The 20,696-nt window shown below is 38.6% G+C and overlaps 1 non-coding gene across 1 annotated transcript; it reads left to right on the top strand.

Annotated features, from left to right (window-relative positions):
• The first annotated feature begins 19,448 nt into the window (after positions 1-19,448).
• TRNAW-CCA lies at positions 19,449-19,520 on the top strand. The gene has a single exon. It is a non-coding gene; the product is annotated as a tRNA-Trp (tRNA).
• The last annotated feature ends 1,176 nt before the right edge of the window (positions 19,521-20,696 follow it).

Below are 20,696 nucleotides of genomic sequence, written 5' to 3'. Positions count from 1 at the left end.
GGCACTTGTCTTTCTCTGTCTCCCTTATCTCACTTACAATGTACTCAATGTACTCCATCCATGTTGTTGCAAATGGCAGGGTAGCCTCATTTCTCATGGCTGAATAATATTCCAAATTTTCTTTGTAAAGCATATTTGACTTCTGTGATCAGGAAAAAGAAAAAAGAAACATTAGGTAAACACACAAACCACTCTCCTTTGACCCTTTTCCCCATGTGGGTTCTGCTACTTCTTTTGCCTTCCCTTCCTAGTTGCTCTCCTCCACAGAATGTTACTGTTAGCTTCCTATTATCTTTAAACCACTTCTGCCAAATATAATAGACTCTTTAATATTTGTTTTGACCACTTCTCTTTCACACTGACGTTTCAGATTCCTCTCATGTTGGCACTCTTCCTTCTCCTGGAGTCTGAGACATCCCTGTATTTTGGCATCTGCACGTCTGTCTTTTTTCCTTCTCTTTTGCAGTGCCTCTTCTTTCTTTGCTCTTGAATGTTGGCTTTTGCCAGAGTTGAGTTGTTGACTTTCTTATCGCTCTGCTAGCTCTATCTTGGCTGATCTTTACTGTGTCAACCTTAGCTTTAATTATTTACCTCTGATAATCTGCTCTTGGCAAACGTAGACCCATACCTATAATCTCTCTTCTAGGCCCTAGAAGTCAGCTTCTCATATCCATGACAGCCACAACTAATCTCGTTATTTTCCTCTTAATGTGTTCTTCCTCCTATACGTCCTCTGTCTAAGAACGGCAGTGCCATAGATGCAATTATAAAAGACAAAAATGTTGCTGTTACGACAATGTCCTCTCTAACTTTTGCTTCCTCCCTAGTTGATTGGTGATCATGTTATATTTGTCCTCGTTCCTCTATTCCCACTGAAACTGCATTCATTTGGTACAGATTATCTCTCTTCCTGAACTGCTACTGTAGGCTTTTAACTGGTCCCTCTGATTTCCATCTCCTATGATTTCAATCTATTCTCCTTTCTTAATATCTGTAGGGTGCTATTGTATAGGTAAGTTTTCAAAAATAAATTTATTCTCATGTTAATCAAAGTTACCTATATACATAGTTTAAAAGAACTAAACATTCTAGAAAACTGCTTATAAAATAAAGTAGGTTCTGCCACTGCCTCCTGTATCTAACCCCATTCCTGCATTTTGCAGGCTATTCCTTTTGCATTCCCTTCACAATTCTAAAAGCATTAATATATGACTATATCTCATTTGTTTCAGTTTCAGGAATTATTTATTGACTTTCCATCATGGAAGATAAGGATTTAGTGCTTTCCTACTGAGGCTTCACTCCAACACCATCAGACACACACACAAAAATTGTCTTTCAATTATTTTTGAATCATAATTTTCCTTTTATATTGTAACTTTGGTAAGATCAATGTTCAGTTTATGGTGTTATAATTGTTTGAGCACCGTTCAAAGCCAGACTGTGTATGGTGTTCTCCCCTTCTTTACAGCAGCCAAATTTGACACCAATTCCTGGAGTTAGGGCTGGATTCCACAGACTAAGGGCCTCACTTCAGACATTGGTCTCAAGTATTAGGTTCCTCAAGTTACCTCTACTTCTGTCTAACTTGGCTACAAATCCAGGGGTTCTACAGCCCCCTCCTCAGACTTAGTATTTGCTAGCATAATTCACAGAACTTAGGATGGTTGTTTCATTACCCTTACTGGATTATTATAAAGGATAGCAGTTAGGAACAAACAAATGGGAGAAATACATAGTGCAAAGTCCCCTACAGAAGGGAATGGCTACCCACTCCAGTTTTCTTGCCTGGAGAATTCCATGGACAGAGGAAGTGGGTGGGCTACAGTCCATAGGGTCACAAAGAGTCAGACACAACTGAGCAACTAACAGTTGTCAGGAGGGTGGAGGAGCAGAGTTTCCATGCCCACTGGGAACACCAGCCTTCTGGACCTCAATGTGTGCATCAACCCAGAGCTTTCCACACCCTGTTGTTTAGGGATTTTTATGAAAATTGTATTATCTAAGCACAAATGATTAATTCATTGGCCAGTGGTGATTCAACCCAACCTCTAGCCCCTCTCCCCTTCCTGGAGGCTGGGAGGTTGAGCTGAAAATTCTAGCCTTTTAATCAAATGGTTGGATCCTCTGGCTATCAGTCCCCATTCTGAAGCTTTCTAGAGTCCCACCAATAGTCACCTCATTAGCATAAACTCAATTATATTTAAAAGTGGATTGTTGTGAATAACAAAAGATACTCCTATCACTGAGGAAATTCTCAGGAAGCTGTGTACCGGGAACCAGGGACAAAGATCAAATGTGTTTCTTCTTACACCACTCTATGTAGGAAACTACAGTTAAATATATCTATTTTCTTGTACAACTTTTTGGTTTCTGTTGTCCCTGAAGTTAACAACTGTCTTTCTTTGGTATGTTTGTTTAGTTTTCTAAGATTCTCCACCATAAATATAAATCCTCCCCATAATTTTAAACCACCAGATGTTCTATTATTTTTATCTTCTTGGAAATATCTTTCTGGAGCTTTCTGAATGGCTGCCCAAATCTGCACTTGTTGTTTTCTAGGCCTACTGCACATCTGCCGCCTTAGGATCTCCCTTTCCTATGACCCCAGGGATTTTCCTCACCTCTCCTCTACATTAAATCCCTGATTGCCGTTCATGTCTTCATTTCCTTATTCTGGTGGAGTAGATCTGCAAGGAGCTTCTTGATAAAGAGTCTATAGAAAAAAAGTCATTTGAAACCTCACATGTCTAAGCATTTATTTTCATTCTTTTGTGTTCAACTAATATTTTGACAGGTGTGGGAAAAATGGCTGGTTGTCCACAAGAAATTTGTGCTCTTCCTTTCATTGTAAAGAGCTGTTAGAAATTCTTGGCTACCCAGAAACTATATTTTCTTGACTCCCATCATCTAGGAGGTGGTAGATGACTAGTTCGCACCTGTAGTAGGTGAAGAAAAGTGGTATGAATCACTTCTAGGTCAATGAGCTGAATAAGTCTGTCTCTTCCATCCCCTACTTTCCTCTTCTTTTCATCCTTAATCTGAAGGCAGAGGACTGCAAAGTCCATGAAGATAGAAAAATCATAAAATTTTAGAAGCTGCTTTTCTCAATCAATAAACAGAAAGCCATTTTTCTGCACAGGAATACATACTGCTTTGTACATAAATAAGAAGTAAACTTTTATTGCATCAAACCTCTGAAATTTGGAAGTTTATTTGTTACAATAGCTAGTACTACTGTTACAAATTTTATTTGTACTGGCTATAAAATTTCACATCACAAATCATCATCCCTCAAAAACTTGAAATGACTGATCTATTATCTTCTAGCTTTCAGCTTTGTTGTTGAGAAGTGCAATGTTGTTTTAATGTCTAATTACTGTATGTGACCTTGATTTTTTTTTTCCTTGGATGGTTTTAGAGTGTTCTTTCTATAGCCAGACTTAGAAATTTCATGGTGATCCATCTTAATTTAGAGTGTTTCCTCTGAAATATTTGATGCATAGTTGGTAGGAGTGGTCAAATTGAAAATGTAAATTTCTGGGAAATTTTGTTGAATTATTTCTTTGATAATACTCACTTCCTGCTCTTTTCTCATCTTGCCTGCGAGAGAATTCAAGCTAATTAGATTTCAGGCATTTTTTTTTTTTTTTAACATTTCTCCCAATTCTAAACTTTTCTCTCCTATTTTCTTAATTTATCCTGTAAACTTTCTATTGTACTTTTTTTCCTGCTATTGCTTTCAATTTCCAAGAGCTCTCTTCCCCCATTATGCTTTCATATTTGAAATTTTTTCATATTTTTGAAAAGTATTTCATATTTTTTTGTATGTAATACTTTCTTTTATATATCAGAGAATATTAGTGATGATTCAAGCTGGATTTCTTCCAAATTGTCTGATGTCTGTTTTGAAGGTTGAAGGCTTGCCTTAAATAGCTGATAATTCTTGCATGTCTGCTTACATTTGAATGGTACACTAGAAAATTAACTAGAAGCTTTATGGAGTTTAGTTGGATTTGTTGACCAATGGGCTTCATTTCATGGTGACTTGACCTAGTTGTGTTTGGGGGACCCACCAACTTGTCAGTATTTCTAGGCCTTTTTTATTGGATTGGGTTGAATATTCAGTTAAGAATCTTTTCTTCTTATGCCTAGAGCGTATAAGCCTGGTTGCAGGCATCTGCGGAGATGAATGGGAAACCAGGATGCGGATTCACCACTCAAGATGTAGACCTTTACTCAATCCTGAGTTAGCACAGAACCCTCAGGGGTGCCTATTATCCATCATCCATCTCTTCTGCTAAACTTTTTACCGAGAATAAATATCTACTTTTCTTCAAGCAGAGGCAAGAAGCTAGCTCCAATCTATGTGCAGTATGAGAGAGTACCTGGACTTTGCTGCTTCTTAAACAGATTTTTTTCATCCAGTCCCCTTACTTGCAGCCCTGTCCTCATTCCTAGTTTTAAGGATAGCTAAAATCACCAATTTCTGAACCAGTTTGCCCACTCCTGGTTTAAAAGGTGAAAGATTTATACAGTCTGAAGAGAAACCAAAGTATATGCCCACTGCTGGTTTAAATTTAAGCTTCTTGTTTACCACAGATTAAGGTTCACGCATCTAATTTTCAGCTTCAAAATTTTGTTCTTCTTCTCTCATCTATCTTTGTCCTTTTGATATGCCTTTTTAAAAGTGTATGTGTGTTTGTTTATAGTTTTATCATTGAAGTGTGCATCCCTAGATATTCTAGTTTAATTTTGCTATTAAAAACTTGTTCACATGCCATTTAAATCTCTTTTAATCTAAAGATTTACCTTCTGTTTCTCTTTTTCTTAATGTGTATTTGTTGGAGAGTTTGGGCCATTGACTTGCAGAGTTTCCTATAGACTAGATTTTGCTGATTACATGCTGATAGTATATTTCAACATGTTCCTCTTCTTTGTATTTTCTGAAATTGGTAGTTGGATCCAGAGGTTTGATAAAACTCAGGTTTGTTCAGTTTCACAAGATTAGAGATAATATTACATTTTTTCGTCAGGAGGAAACTAACCTTTGTTTTTACTCTCTTCCTGGGTTGCTGCTGCTACTGCTGCTAAGTCGCTTCAGTCATGTCCGACTCTGTGCGACCCTATAGACGGCAGCCCACCAGGCTCCCCCGTCCCTAGGATTCTCTTCAGGCAAGAACACTGGAGTGGGTTGCCATTTCCTTTTCCAGTGCATGAAAGTCAAAAGTGAAAGTGAAGTCACTCAGTTGTGTCCGACTCTTAGCGACCCCATGGACTGCAGCCTACCAGGCTTCTCTGTCCATGGGATTTTCCAGGCAAGAGGACTGGAGTGGGGTGCCATTGCCTTCTCCACTTCCTGGGTTAGCAGCTGTTAATAGTCAGATACTTACATTCACTAGTATACTGAAGGTTGTAAAATGTTGATGTTCTAGTTATATCACTTTGTTTTCATTTTTAGCTGGATTAATTTTCTATGGGGACATTTTCATTCATATATTATTTTTTCATGCAATGCTTCTGTTCTCCTAGACTGTGGATTATCTTTTCATTCACTTATCAGTGCTCCTCACAAAGAAAATTTTAAATTTTGATAAAATTCAGTTATTTAAATTGTACTTATGAAAGAACATCTATAGTACTTTCCATGTAGTAAAAGTTTACTCTGGAGGGGGGAGTGTTTCTTTTAATAACTCTAAAATTACTTATTAGCAATTCTATTTCTGAGAAGATGGAGTAGACATAATTTCCCCTTATCTTTCCTATAAGTATAACTAAAACCCATGGGGAGTATATATAAATAAAACATAAGAAAGATTTGAAAGAGAAATGAGAACAGATTAGTAGAAATTTCAGGACTGTGGAAGATCACAGTGGTAAGTTTCCAGAGGTTTCTAGTTATCTTATATATCCCAGATTTGAAATCGAAGGCAGTAAACTGGAAATAAAAAGGGGCACAGACAAAAAGAAACCCAACAAAAGCCCTCTATCTTTAGCGAAAGGCATAAAATGGGACACCTAGTGATATAGAAAACTTTGGTATAATGACTGCTCTACTCTAGCCAAATATCACAGAAAAACTGTGGCCTTCCCCTAAGCAGGAAAAAAAAAAAAAAAGCTGAATGGGGAGATTAGACTGAAACCCTCACCAGCCTATAACAAGGTTCCCTCATCACCACTATCATCACATCATCCTCCCACACCTTCCTCTCCCTGGGGAATGGGGGTAAGGAGACTGAGTAGCAGGTATAGTAGGGGTTCCTTAAGTGCAGTAGGGAGGTTGAGTAGTAGGCATAGTAGGAATACTGAGTAGGAGCCAAGACTTTTTGTCTTTACCAAGCAGACGTAAGGCTACATTCTCCTCTATGGTGTCAGTAGAGGCCACAAGAAAAGCTGTAATAAGGTCCTTTACCTCTTTTGGCCAGGGAAATATCAGTGGAAGCCCCTAAGAAGCAGGACTCCTAGTCCTCCCTTCAGTAATGAGGAGTTCCCTGCTTGGGTCTCAACAGAGGCCATGTGAATGATATGAACTTTTATTAATATACCTACTTGGCAATGTTAAGGTGGTGTATTCCTCTTCCCAGTATCAATGGAAGCAAGCTACACCAGGTTTAAATATAATTTAGAGTCTTATAAGTACCCAAATGGCCATGTTTATCAACAATCCCTTATTGTAACAAGAACCAGGAAGACCTCTAACTGAATGAAAAAAAATCAATAGATGCAAACAGTGAGATGACAGAGATATTAGAATTATCTGACAAAGATTTTAAAACAACCATCATAAAAATGCTTCAATGAGCAGTTATAAACATGCTTAACCAAATGAAAAAAAGAGCTTTAGCAAAAAAGAAAGTGTTCAACAACAACAACAAAAAAAAAAGAAAGTGTTCAACAAAGAATTAGAAAATATAAGAACCAAATGGAAACTTTAGAATTTAAAAATGCAATAGCCAAAATAAGAAAACTCAGTGGATGGGTTCAGTACCACAATGTAAGGAACAGAGGAAAGAATCAGTGAATTTGAGGATAAAACAGTAGAAATCACCCACATCTGGAAAAAAGAAAAAGGCTGAAAAAATTAAAAAAAAAAAAAAAAAAAACCCAAGCAAAATGTTACATATGTGTAGGGCTATAACAAAATATATAACATTCATGTTATTGTTAGAGTCCTAGGAGAAGAAAGATTACAGATTCAAGAACTTAAGGGGGCACCAAACAGCATGAAGTCTCTAAAAATTCACATCAATACACGTTATAGTATAGCTTATGAAAACTAAGTCAAAGTCACTCAGTCATGTCTGACTCTTTGTGACTCCATGGACTAAACAGTCTATGGAATTTTCATGCCAGAAAACTGGAGTGGGTAGCTGTTCCCTTCTCCAGGGCATCTTCCCAATCCAGGGACAGAACCTAGGTCTCCCACATTGCAGGCAGGTTTTTTACCAACTGAGCCACAAGGGAAGTTTTATGAACACTAAAGACAAAGAAAAAGTTTTAAAGCAGGAAGAAAGAAGCAACACCTTAACTTTAGGGGAAGACCAGTTTGAATGATGACAGGTTTCTCATCAGAAACCATATAAGCTAAAAGTGATACATTTTTCAAATGGTGATAGGAAACTACTATCAACCTGTTATCCTGTATCTAGTGAAAATATTCTTCAGGAATTAGAAAGTAATTAATATATTCTTAGATGAAGGAAAACTAAGAGAATTTCTTTCCAGTAGATCTATTGTACAAGAAAGCCTAGGAAAACATTTCACAATATATTAAATTTGTTATATGTTTATTAATATATTGGCTTCCTGATAACTCAGCAGTAAAGAAACTGCCTGCAATGTAGGAAGCTTGCAGGAGACGTGAGTTTGATCCCTGGGCCAGGAAGATCTCCCGAAGAAGGAAATGGCAACCCACTCCATTATTCTTACCTGGGAAATCCCATGGACAGAGGAGCCCAGAAGGCTACAGTCCATGAGTTACAAAGAGTTGGACATGACTATTAATATAAAGCAGATTATCACATTGTACACCTTATCTGTGTTCCAATTATCTTTGTCAATTGTAGTTTAGTATAGCTAGAAAAAAATATTTTTAAAGATTATTATTATTATTTCTTTAATTAGTTGGAGGCTAATTACATCACAACATTTCAGCGGGTTTTGTCATACATTGATATGAATCAGCCATAGATTTACACGTATTCCCCATCCCGATCCCCCCTCCCACCTCCCTCTCCACCTGATTCCTCTGGGTCTTCCCAGTGCACCAGGCCGGAGCACTTGTCTCATGCATCCCACCTGGGCTGGTGATCTGTTTCACTAAAGATTATTTTATAAACTTCAAGAAAAGAAAAAAGAAAGGCCAAGTGAAATTTTCTAAACAAAAGCAACAATACAAAAAGGAATCTTGGAATATCACAAAGGAATAAAGAACACAGTAAGAAAAAAAAATGGGTAAATACATTAGACATTAATTCTCCTCTTGAGTTTTGTAAATTATATTTGAAAATTGAAGCCAAGATATAACATTTTCTAATTGGTATTAAATGTGTGGAGAAAAAATATAACTATAAGCAAGAGCAGATAAAGGAAGATAAAGGGAAATAAGAATTGTGAGAGTTAATTTCATGTGTCAATTTGCCTGGGCTGGGTTATGCTGAGATAACTGGTAAAACATTATTTCTGGATATGCCTATAAGGTATGTGAGGTATTTCTGGCAAAGATTAGCATTTGATTTAGTAGACTGAATAGAAAGAGTCACATCTTACCAATGTGGTCAGTATCCAATCTTTTGAGGAATTGAATGGAACAAAAGAGTGAAGGAAGGGCAGATTCTTTTCTTTAAGCTGGACCAGCTCTCCTTGTCTACCTTCAGACATTGGAGCCTCTGGGTCTAGGGCCTTTGGTCTCCGGGTCTTTTACCAGTGGCCCCCTGTTTCTCAAACTTTCAGATTCATACTGAATTATACCATTTTTCCTGGTTCCCAAGCTTGCATACAGCAGATTGAAAAACTTCTTGGCTTTCATAACTGCATAAGCCAATTTCTACAATAAATCTCCTCTTATATGTCTATCTCTATATCTATATATCCTATTGGTTCAGTTTCTCTGGAGAACTCTAACACAACATTTCTGCCGTTCATTCAAACTAGTAAATGACTACACCAGTGGGCTATAATAAATTATGTATATGTAATGTAATATCTACAGCAACTATTAAAGAGTTATACAAAAAGAACAATAAAAAACTGTATACACAATCAAAATGGAAATGTAAAAAATCTGAAGCAAACTGGATGGAGATAAGAAAAGGAGACCAGAGAAATGAAAAACAGAGAGGAAAGCAGAAAAATCAAACTGGCAGATGTGAAGCCCTAAATATACACAATTATTTTAAATGTAAGTGGTCTACATGCATCAGTTAAAAGTAAGTGATTCCCAGAGTGTATTAAAAATTATAATCTGACTATATACTGTCTATTAGAAACTCAAATACAGGAAATTTAGATATATTGATATAGGCAAATTAAAAGTAAAAGCTTCTTGCACATGTTAAAAGAAAGCAGGAGTGGCTATGTTAATATCAGATACATTAGACTCTAAGAAAATTACCAGAGAAAATGTATGTAACTAAAGAGTCAATCCATCAGTAAGACATAAGACACTAAATACATATGTGCCAAATAACAGAGTTGCAAAATATGTGTAGCAAATACTGACAGAACTGGGAAAAGAAATAACAAATCCACACTAACATGTTGGAAACTTTAACATTCTTTTCTCAAAAATTTGTATGACAACTAAGCAGAAAATCAGCAAAGGTATAGAATTCAATACCATCAACAAGCAAGTTATAATTGGCATGTGTAGAACAATTTACTCAGCATACATTCAGTACAAATACATAAGAAACATATACCAAGATAGACCATATCATGAGCCAGAAAACAAATCTCAATAAATTTTAAAAAAATTTAAATCATACAAAATATGTTCTCTGATCACAAGAAATCTCTTACAGAGAGAGAAAAGGAAAGTCTTCAAACACTCACCAAGTAAACATCACGTTTCTAGATAACCCATGGGTCAAAAAGAAATCTCAAAGGAAACTTAAAAAAAAATACACTAATGTGATTGAAACCTAAGTAGCAACATATCAACATTTGTAGGACACAACTAAAACAGTTCTGAGAGAAAAATTTATAGTACTAAATGAATACATCAAAAAGATTAAAAAATCTCAAATAATCTAAGTTTCTATCTTGTGTTAAGGAAAATAATGGCTCCCTAGAACCTATGAACATGTTATCTTAGATGGCAAATGTAACTTTGTAAATGTGGTTAAGTTAAGGATATGGAAATGGGAATTATCCTGATAGTACCAATGTAATCACAAGGCTCCTTAAAAGACAGAGTCATAAGTGTCAGAGAGAGACAGACTTAAAACTACTATGCTGTTGACTTTGAAGATGGAAGAAGGAATCATGAGCACAGAATACAGGCAGCCTCTAGAAGCTGGAAAAGGCAAGGAAATATAGTCTCCTCTAAATCCTTCAGAAAGAAAGCAGTCCTACTGACACTTTGACTTTAGCCCATGAAACTTCTGACCTACCCAAGAGTAAGAAAATCAATTTAAGTCATTAAATTTGTGATAATTTGTTATAGCAGTAATAAACTAATACAGATTTTGGTACCAAAACTGGAATCCTGCTGTAGTAAAACTTTATAATTGGAAGTGGCCTTGATATTGGGCAATTGCAGAGGCTGGAAGAATTTTGAGAAACATAATAGATGGCTTCCTAGAAACTTGTTGTTGTTTAGTTGCTAAGTCATATCCAACTCTTCTGGGACCCAATGGGCTGTAGCCTTCCTGGCTCCTCTGTCCATAGGATTTCCCAGCCGAGAATACTAGAGTAGGTTCCCATTTCATGTTAATGACTCTGCTAGTGAGAACTCAGAAGTGAGGAATATGGTAAAACAAAACATGTTGTCTTGGAGAATACCTTACTCATCATAAGCAGACTTTTTAGAAATATGCATATTACAAAAGCTACTGGTGAGGGCTCAGGTGAAAATGAGGAACATGCTGTTGAAAGCTGAGAAAAAAGGCTCCTTGTTATAAACTAACAGAAAACTTAGCTGAACTGTGTCCTTGTAGTTATGTGGGAAGCAGAACTTGGAAATTTAGCTGAGGAGATTTCCAAGCAGTGTTGAAGGTACATCATGTTTTCTTCTTCTTCTTCTTCTTTTACAGTAAAGTGGGTGAGGATAGAGATAAATTAAGGGAAGAACTGTTAATTAAAAAGAGAATAAGACCTGATGATTTGGGAAATCCTCAACTTTGTCCAAACTTAGAAATATGCTAAAGTTAGAAGAGTCACTGCCAGGAAAACTTACTTTGATGAGAAAGCTAAGGGTGTGGCTAGACAATCTTTTGTTAGTGCCTTGAAAGGAATCAAATACCACTGTATTCAGTCATACAGGGGTCACTGAAGAAATTAGATGCGTGACTCATGAAGCCCCTGAGCCACCTCAGCAGAAGCCAAAACTAAAAATAACTTTATCGAGGGAAAGTCTATGGAGCTGTCTCTTGTCTCATGGAGTAAATCCCCTTGCATACAAAGGAGACCCACGAGTTTCTAGAAGGTTTTCTACCAACAGAAACACTGTCCACTTGGACTGAAATGGATAGAGAATAAAATGATAGATAGTTGACCTTCCAAAATTCTGCAGATGAGAAGTAGGTTGATGCAAGTATTTAGCTTCAAACACGTATACTTCATGAAAAAAGGAAGAAAACTCCAAAGGCAGCGCCTCAAGGTCAGAGGGAAAAGCCTCAAACTCGGTGGTTGGAGCCGTGAACCACTAAGGATTACTTCCAGGCCAGAAACCCGGTATTGTCTGCCCATCTTAATAAATAAAACTCAAGCACATCTTAAGTAGTAATGGGGGAAACAGACAAATTATAATCCTTTTCAAATTAAATGACAGTACTAAAAGGAAAGGCTTCCCTGGTGGCTCAGTGGTAAAGAAACCTCCTGCCAATGCAGGATACACAGGGTCAGTCCCTGGGCTGGGAAGATCCCCTGAAGAAGGAAATGGCAACCCACTCCAGTATTCTTGCCTGGGAAATCCCATGGACAGAGGAGCCTGGTGGGCACAGGCCACATAGGAGAGTTGAGTGGGGATGCACTGGGACACACCGCTCCTGCATCCCTCAAGTCCTTCGTGGTGACACTAATCTTTACAATCCCTGCAGCAGTGTGCTAGTGGCTTTGGTTTACTATTTTCCTAGGAAGAGGCAGTTCTAGTGGCTTCCACTTTGCCTTTCCTATGATTATAGCCCTCATTCTACAAGTCAGGACACTAAGGAGACTCTACCAACTGCTGAGCATGTATTCTTCAAATAGAGAGATAGCCACAGAAGGGACTTCCCTGGCAGTCGACTGGTTAAGACTCTGTGCTTCCATGTAGGGGGTGCATGTTCAATCCTTGATCAGGGAACTAAGATCCTACATGCCACATGGTGTGGGGAAAAAAGAAGAAATAACCACAGAATAGGTTTGGTGTCCCACCACTCCCTCTCTGAGATGGATCTGAGCTAAAACTCCACCTATTCACCTAAATTTTATAAGCCTCTGCTCTGCCTGGTGGACCACAGTGATGTTTTGGGTCTCCTGGAATTTGTGTTAGTTCAGAGTCAGGGTCCAGTATTCCATGAAAGGTCTGATTATTTCCTTTTCTCCAGTGCACAGCAATTCTGATAAAAGGCCATATATCCCTTCGCAGAAGGCTGAGAAAAAAGTCAACAGTATACATCTTATCTATCTCAAGAGGTTTATTGTGAGTAATTGACTCATCTAGTTATAAAGGCTGAGAAATCCCACAATCTGCCATTTGCAAGCTGAACTATACACCAGGAGAGCTGGTGTGTATACACCAGCTCTCCTGGTGTATAGTTCTAGTGAAAGTCTGAAGGCTTTCTAGTGAAAGTCTGAGAACAGCAGTACTGATGATATCAGTCCCAGTATAAGGGCAGGAGATGACCAATGCCAAAACTGAAGCAGTCAGGCAGCACGAAGTCTCCTTTTTCTGCCTTTTTATTCTTTTCAGGCCCTCATCAGATTTAATGATGCCCACCCACACTGGAAAACACAATGGATTTTACCCAGCCTAGTTATTCTAATGCTAATCTCTTCTGGAAACATCCTCCCTCACACACCTGGAAATAACATTTAATCAGTTATCTGGGCATCTTGTGACCTAGGCAAATTGGCATAAAATTAACCGTCACATTTCCATTGCTTCCTGTTACCTCGATAGCTCAGGTTACCATGGCAAGTCTCTCACAATCAGCTATTTCAAGGCAAAATGAAGGCACACATCTTTAGGAACGTGAGATTATGACAAGCTTGCCTCAAAATTTGATGGCAGCATCATTAATTCTGCCATTCTGTGAGCATCCAGTCAGGGATTTATACACCTGTTTCCCCTCCCTAAATACAGTCTTCCAAACCAACTGGGGATTTTCTTGGGACCTCCCTTCTCACTTCTCTTGAGGTATTGGAGGAGGAAGCTGCTCTGTCTTCTGTAAGAATGAAGAAGCTGCTTAGGGTGACAGTATCTGGAGGAGGACTTGGGCAAGCAACCAGAGGTCTGGGATGTTCTATCATGTTTCCTCCAATTTTTTTTTTCCACACTCTTGTTCTAACCTCAAGGTAATACCAGAAAAACAGAGTCTAAATTTGTGAGGTAGAAGTAGGAGCTGGGAACACAGACCTATTGCTAATTTGCATATCCAAGTTCATTTAAAAAACAAAATAAATATGGAGCTCTCTCCTCTCTAGCCCTGATGCCTTGCTCTAGGTCATGTTAAATAGGTTTATTAATTTCTGATTTGTTGTTTCTCTGATTTTTCATGGCATTGGATATTAAAAAACAGACCTTCTTTCACTTTTAGGAACGTATCATATGGAAATAGTTGTCTGTGTCAAGGATATGTGTACACGATGTTCATTCTAACAGTGAAAGTTTAAAAAACTTATTATTCAGCAATAGGAGATATGGTTCAGTAAATTATGATCCATCTGTGGAGTCAATACATGGAATAGTGGTTAAACACATGGGCTCTGGAGCTAGAGGGCTTCTCTGGTAGCTCAGCTGATAAAGAAATTGCCTGCAATGCAGGAGGCCTGGGTTTGATTCCTAGGTTGGGAAGATTCCCTGGAGGAGGGATAGGCTACCCACTGCAGTATTTTGGGGCTTCCCTGCTAGCTCAGATGGTAAAGAATCTGCTTAAAATGCAGGAAACCTGGGTTCTATCCCTGAGTTGGGAAGATTCCCCTGGAGGAGGGCATGGCTACCCACTCCAGTATTCTTGCCTGGAGAATCCCCATGGACAGAGAAGCCTGGCAAGCTGCAGTCCATGGGGTCACAAAGAGTTGGACACAACTGAGCAACTAAGCGTGGTCCACCACAGCTGGAGCTAGAATGTCTGTTTCCAAATTTTGACTCTAATATTTACTAGCTGTGTGACTAACCCTCAACTTCCATGTATATAACATGAAGATACACTAATCCCTACCTAATACAGTTATTGTGTGACTTTGAATACATTTTTTGGTCTGTCTGAAAAAATTTTTTAAATGAGATCTCCAATGTTATCAATGACAAAGCTTGAAATGTTCATATACTTCACAGGCAGCATTGAGAAACTATCAATGTTCAACAGTATTTTACATTTTTAAAGACCTTGCATTTTTGTATAGGTTAGTTAAAATCTAAAACCCAGGTACTCTCCAGACAAGCTGGCCATCTCTAGATATCTGCCCAAATCTTGATATTACACATGGGACTATGTCACTAAAGGCCAACACCCTTGGCCATGGCTGAATGAGGAGAAAATTCCCCCAGGAGTTTCCATCTTCTGCTTTCCTAGTGTTCAAATAAAGAGATGATGAGCTGATCAACCACACAGGCAGAGAAGTTTGGGACGCTCCCCATATCTCAGTGTACTCCTGGTTTCACTGTGGAAAGACTTCATTAGTCTTTCAACAGCAACAAAGTTGACAGATGGTGGCCCAGCTGCAGGTTTACCTTGCACTCTTTGCATCTGAGCCTTTGCTAACACAGGGCTTCACAACCTAGATAATTCCTTCATTTATTCCCTTTAACGTAAAGCCTCTCAGATTTCTTTATTTTTCTTAAGGCCTATGCATTTTCCCTAGAGCCTCAACCAACTTTTACCTGACTTTCCTCCAAACTATTTCACCACACCCTTAGGGAACTCCAAGTCATGAGAATAGTTTCTTCTAGCCCTCAGTTACTTTAATGAGTTCCCTTATTCCTATTCCCTTTATTGAAACAAACCCAAAAAAATGCAATTCTCTATTTAACCTCTGTTCCCTTCTTGTCCATCCTGTCTTATGGAGGCTGCCTATTACTCTTTATTCAACAAATTCATCTCTATCAACTTCTCATTACAGAGCTTCCAGAGTAATGGTTCTGAAAGAATGGTCCCAAACTTGTTTTCAAAAATGGAAACTGACTAGAAAAGCAAATTTCTTGGCTTTACTCCAGGTCCATTGAAACAGAAACTCTGGGAATAGAGTTCAGCAATGTGCTTTTGAATAAACCCTCCAGATGATTCTTAAGCACAGTAAACTTTGAAAACCACTCTTCCAGAACATTAGATCTCGACCCTTGTTTAAATATATTTCTCATTCAAAATTCATAACATTTTGTTACAACATCCTCTACCTTTCCTGGACAGTGTCATCTACCGTTTTCTCATTTACCCACATTCAAAGGTTGCATCTTAACTCCCAAGTCATACTTATCTTGGATGACATCAGTGTTCAGGGGACAAAGCACCCAAGGCCCTAGCCTTAGAGTCCTTAAAGTGCTCCACAATCTTGACCCATACCAAGTGTCAACAGGTGACACCCAAGGCCACATGCTGAACTTTATCATCAGTTGGAAATATTTTTCCTCTGAAATTTCAAAGTCCAAAGCCCCAACTTTGATTAACATTTTGACTATCTCAATTAACAACTTGATCATCTTCTCAATTTATTTCCTCAACATTTGTTCTTTCTTCTCAAAAAAGAAACCTAAGATTTTTTCATCTCTTCTTTTTTTCACCTTTACTATTACTCTTCTCTAGCCTCGTTTCTTTTACTTTCTAGTATAAACTTTATAATACACTGCTTAAGTCCTTTACATTCAAACAACTTAATTTCCTTTCTTCCCCTATATCTATGATACTACTTTTCAACTTGGATCATTCTTGTATGATAATGTCTGAATTTCTTTCCATGTCAGCCACTTTCTATACTCTTACATTTCAACTGCTGGAGAAAATCACAGGAATGACAGATTAACGCTACTAAATACCTCCAAAAGTGAGCTCTTCCTGCAATTCCATCAGTGACAATCCCAGTTGTTCACCACACTTAAAACACTTATTCTCACTCTCCACAGCTGAATAGGTCCCCTAAATCAAAGGCAAAATCAAAGTGCACAAATATTAATCTCCTCAGTTTCTCACTTCAACATCTAGAAGCTTACTATCAGCAGCATTCTTTCCCTATTTCCATTCTATTTCATAGGATATGGTGGTACCATCTATATACAATATTCTCTAGCTTTGTTTGGAGTCTTGGTCTACCCTGCTGGCTCAGTGGTGGAGAATCCACCTGCTAATGCAGAAGTTCAGCTCGGTTCAGTCACTCAGATGTATCTGACTCTTTGTTGACCCGATGGACTGCAGCATGGGCAGCTTCCCTTTCCATCACCAACTCCCAGAGCTTGCTCAAACTCATGTCCATCAAGTTGGTGATGCTATCCAACCATTTCATCCTCTGTCGTCCCCTTCTCCTCCTGCCTTCAATCTCTCCCAGCATCAGGGATTTTTCAAATGAGTCAGTTCTTCATATCAGGCGGCCAAAGTATTGGAATTTCAGCTTTAACATCAGTCCTTCCAGTGAATATTCAGGACTGATTTCCTTTAGGATTGACTGGTTGTTCTCCTTCCTGTCCAAGGGACTCTCAAGAGTCTTCTCCAACATGACAGTTCAAAGCATCAGCTCTTCATTGCTCAGTTTTCTTTATGGTCCAACTCATATCTATACATGACTATTGGGAAAACCATAGTTTTGACTATATGGACCTTTGTTGGCTAAGTAATGTCTCTGTTTTTTAATATGCTGTCTAGGTTGGCAATAACTTTTCTTCCAAGGAGCAAGCATCTTTTAATTTCATGGCTGAAGTCAGCATCTGCAGCAATTTTGGAGCCCAAGAAAATGAAGTCTGTCACTGTTTTCATTGTTTCTCCATCTACTTGACATGAAGTGATGGGACTGGATGCCATGATCTTTGTTTTTTTGAATGTTGAATTTTAAGCCAGCTTTTTCATTCTCTTCTTTCACCTTCATCAAGAAGCTCTTTAGTTCCTCTCAGTTTCTGCCATGAGGGTGGTCTCATATGCATATCTGAGGTTATTGATGTTTCTCCTGACAATCTTGATTCCAGCTTGTGATTCATCCAGCCTGCATTTCTGCATGTAAGTTAAATAACCAAGGTGACAATATACAGCCTTGACACACTCCTTTCTCAATTTGGAACCAGTCCGTTGTTCCATGTCTGGTTCTAACTGTTGCTTCTTGACCTGCATACAGGTGTCTCAGGAGGCAGATAAGGTGGTCTGGTAATCTCATCTCTTGAAGAATTTTCCACAGAATGTTGTGATCCACACAGTCAAAGGCTTTAATGTAGTCAGTGAAGCAGAAGTAGATGTTTTTTCTGGAATTCTCTTGCTCTTTCTAGAATCCAACAGATATTGGCAATTTGATCTCTGGTTCCTCTGCCTTTTCTAAATCCAGCTTGAAAAAAAGGCAAAACAAATGAACAAAGTCTCTGAAACCAGCTAAGATTTTATCTCATTCTTTTCATTGGTTATCAAGTTTCTTAAAGTTACCCATATTTTCTGTAAACAATTCCTCAGCTCTTTCTTTTCCAGTAAAAATAGTGTATTACTATCATTTCCCTGAAACTGCTGTCTCCAAGGTCACCAAAACACTTCTAAACACCAAATCTATTTATCTGGCAGACAGCTAAGGAACTCTGTCTGGGTCTAGTTTCTATCTCTCTGGACACTCCTACTTGTTTTTTTCGCCAGATATTGTTGTTTTTACTTGTTCATTATATGCTTTTGTTCCACAAGGTTTTATCTTTCATCCTCTTCTCATAATGAACACTTTCTCTGGGTGACATTATTCCTGCCTATTTCCTTCACTGCATCCAAATCACTGTCCCCAGTGTAGATGCTCCTGAGTTCCAAATCTAAATGTCCTGCTGCACATGGATTTCTCCATCAAAATTTCTGTTAGGCACTATAGACTAAACAGATTCATAACTGGGATCATAGTCTTTCCCATCAAATCTGCTTCCTGTTTTATTTATGTCCATGAATGGGACCACTTAGTCATCTGGAAGTCATTTAGTCATTGCAGTAGTTCCACCATTGTCTTTCTTGTCTCCTTTCTAACCTGCTTTTAACCTCAAGCTTTCTACTAATGTTATTTGGTTCCTATTCCAGTCAGGTAAGTTGTAGGGGAAAGCTATGTTCAAGAAGCCGAGGTGGAGCAGAGTGATAATGTGTAAGGAAGAGTTTCATACCCCAAATTGCAATATATCATGCTAACTCAGAAATATCAATATTATCTCCAGAGGGTAGGAGGTCTAAATCAATGCCATTAATGTAAGGCAGAAATGAATGGTGAGACTCAGAGGATGGACCATAGAACCAAATGGGGCAAAGAATCCTGGAAATCTGTTGGAGAATTTTGAAGTGTGTGGTGGGTGTAATGGATGAATTACAAGGTGGAGCACAGGTGCTCTGTTTATGTGGTTTTCCATAATAAGTAATATAGGTCACCTGGAAGCCTGGCTACTCTGGTAGCTCAGACAGTCAAGAATCTTCCTGCAATGCAGGAGACCCAGGTTTGATCCCCCAGGTCAGGAAGATCCCCCGGAGAAGGGAATGGCTACCCTTTAAATGATTATATGGAACAGAAAGTTGCTAGAACTATATTCTAGAAGGAAAATCACATCGTATTAATTTCCTGCTTAAACTACCATATACCACATGATAAAGTCAAAAATTCTTGCCACGATTCACCAGACTCATTGTGATTTGACCCTTGGTTAACTGCACAGCCTGCTTTCCATCCCTCCTAACACATGTGCCTCAGACACAGCCAGTTACTTAGAAGCTCCTGAAAGTAGCAAGACATTTGGTATCTTAATGTAGGGTGTTTCTTCTGCTTGGAATACCTATTTCCTGACCTGCTAGTCTGCTATTCTCTGGTTTATTCTTCGAGACTCATATTAAATAATTCCTCTTCCTTGACCCACTATGTGTTTTTGAGCAGATCTATTGAGGGCTTCCCTGGTGGCTCAGAGGTTAAAGTGTCTGCCTCCAAAGCGGGAGACCCGGGTTCAATCCCTGGTTTGGGAAGATCCCCTGGAGAAGGAAATGGCAACCCAGTCCAGTATTCTTGCCTGGAGAATCCCGTGGAAAGATGAGCTTGGTGGGCTATAGTCCATGAGTTCACAAAATTGGATGTGACTAAAGTGACTTAGCACATGACATAATAAAAGATGTATTTTAGAAAGAGAACTCCATGGCTACAAGAAACAAAAAAAGAAAGGCAGAGACACTAGTTCTACCTGCAATGATCATGGAATAAAATAATGGCTATGTAGGGATAGAGACATGTCTATAACAAACAAACAAACCAAAATAAATGTCATAGGCTTTTTATGATTGTGGTATAGTAGAGTAACTATTTAAATAGCATCTATCGGGTATTGTTGCTGTTGTTCATTAGCTCAGTCATGTCCGACTCTTTGCAACCCCAAAGACTGCAGTCTGCCAGGCTTCCTGGTCCTTCACTATATCCCAGAGTTTGCTCAAACTCACGTTCAATGAGTCAAAGATGCCATCCAACCATCTTGTCCTCTGTCACCCCTTCTCTTCCTGCCTTCAACCTTTCCCAGAATCAGGGTCTTTTCCAATAGTCAGCTCTTCCTATCAGGTGGCCAAAGTATTGGAGCTTCAACTTCATTATCAGTCCTTCCAATGAATATTCAGGGTTGATTTCCTTTAGGATTGATTGGTTTGTTTTCCTTGCAGTCCAAGGGACTCTTAAGAGTCTTCTCCAGCACCATGGTTTGAAAGCATCAGTTCTCCAGTGTTTAGTCTTTTTATGGTCTAATTCTCATATCTGTACATGACTACTGGAAAAACCATAGCTTTGACTTTAGACCTTTGTCAGCAAAGTGATGCCTCTGCTGTTTAATACACTGTCTAGATTTGTACTAGCTTTTCTTCCAGGAAGCAAGCATCTTTTAATTTCATGGCTGCTCTGTTTTTGGAGCCCAAGAAAAGACCTGTCACTGTTTCCATTTCTTCCCCATTTATTTGCCATGAAGTGATGGGACCAGATGCCACAATCTTTGTTTTTGAATGCTGAGTTTTAAGCCAATTTATTCACTCTCTTCTTTCACCTTCCTCAAGAGGCACTTTAGGTCCTCTTTGCTTACTGCCATTAGGGTGGTGTCATCTGCATATCTGAGATTATTGATGTTTCTCCTGGCAACCTTGATTCCAGCTTATGATTCATCCAGCCTG

The sequence above is a fragment of the Cervus canadensis genome, chromosome 13 (assembly GCF_019320065.1).
Source record: "Cervus canadensis isolate Bull #8, Minnesota chromosome 13, ASM1932006v1, whole genome shotgun sequence".
In the NCBI taxonomy this organism is placed as follows: Eukaryota; Metazoa; Chordata; class Mammalia; order Artiodactyla; family Cervidae; genus Cervus; species Cervus canadensis.
The sequence above is the reverse complement of the archived record's forward strand: the minus strand, read 5'-3'. Positions and strand labels throughout refer to the sequence as shown.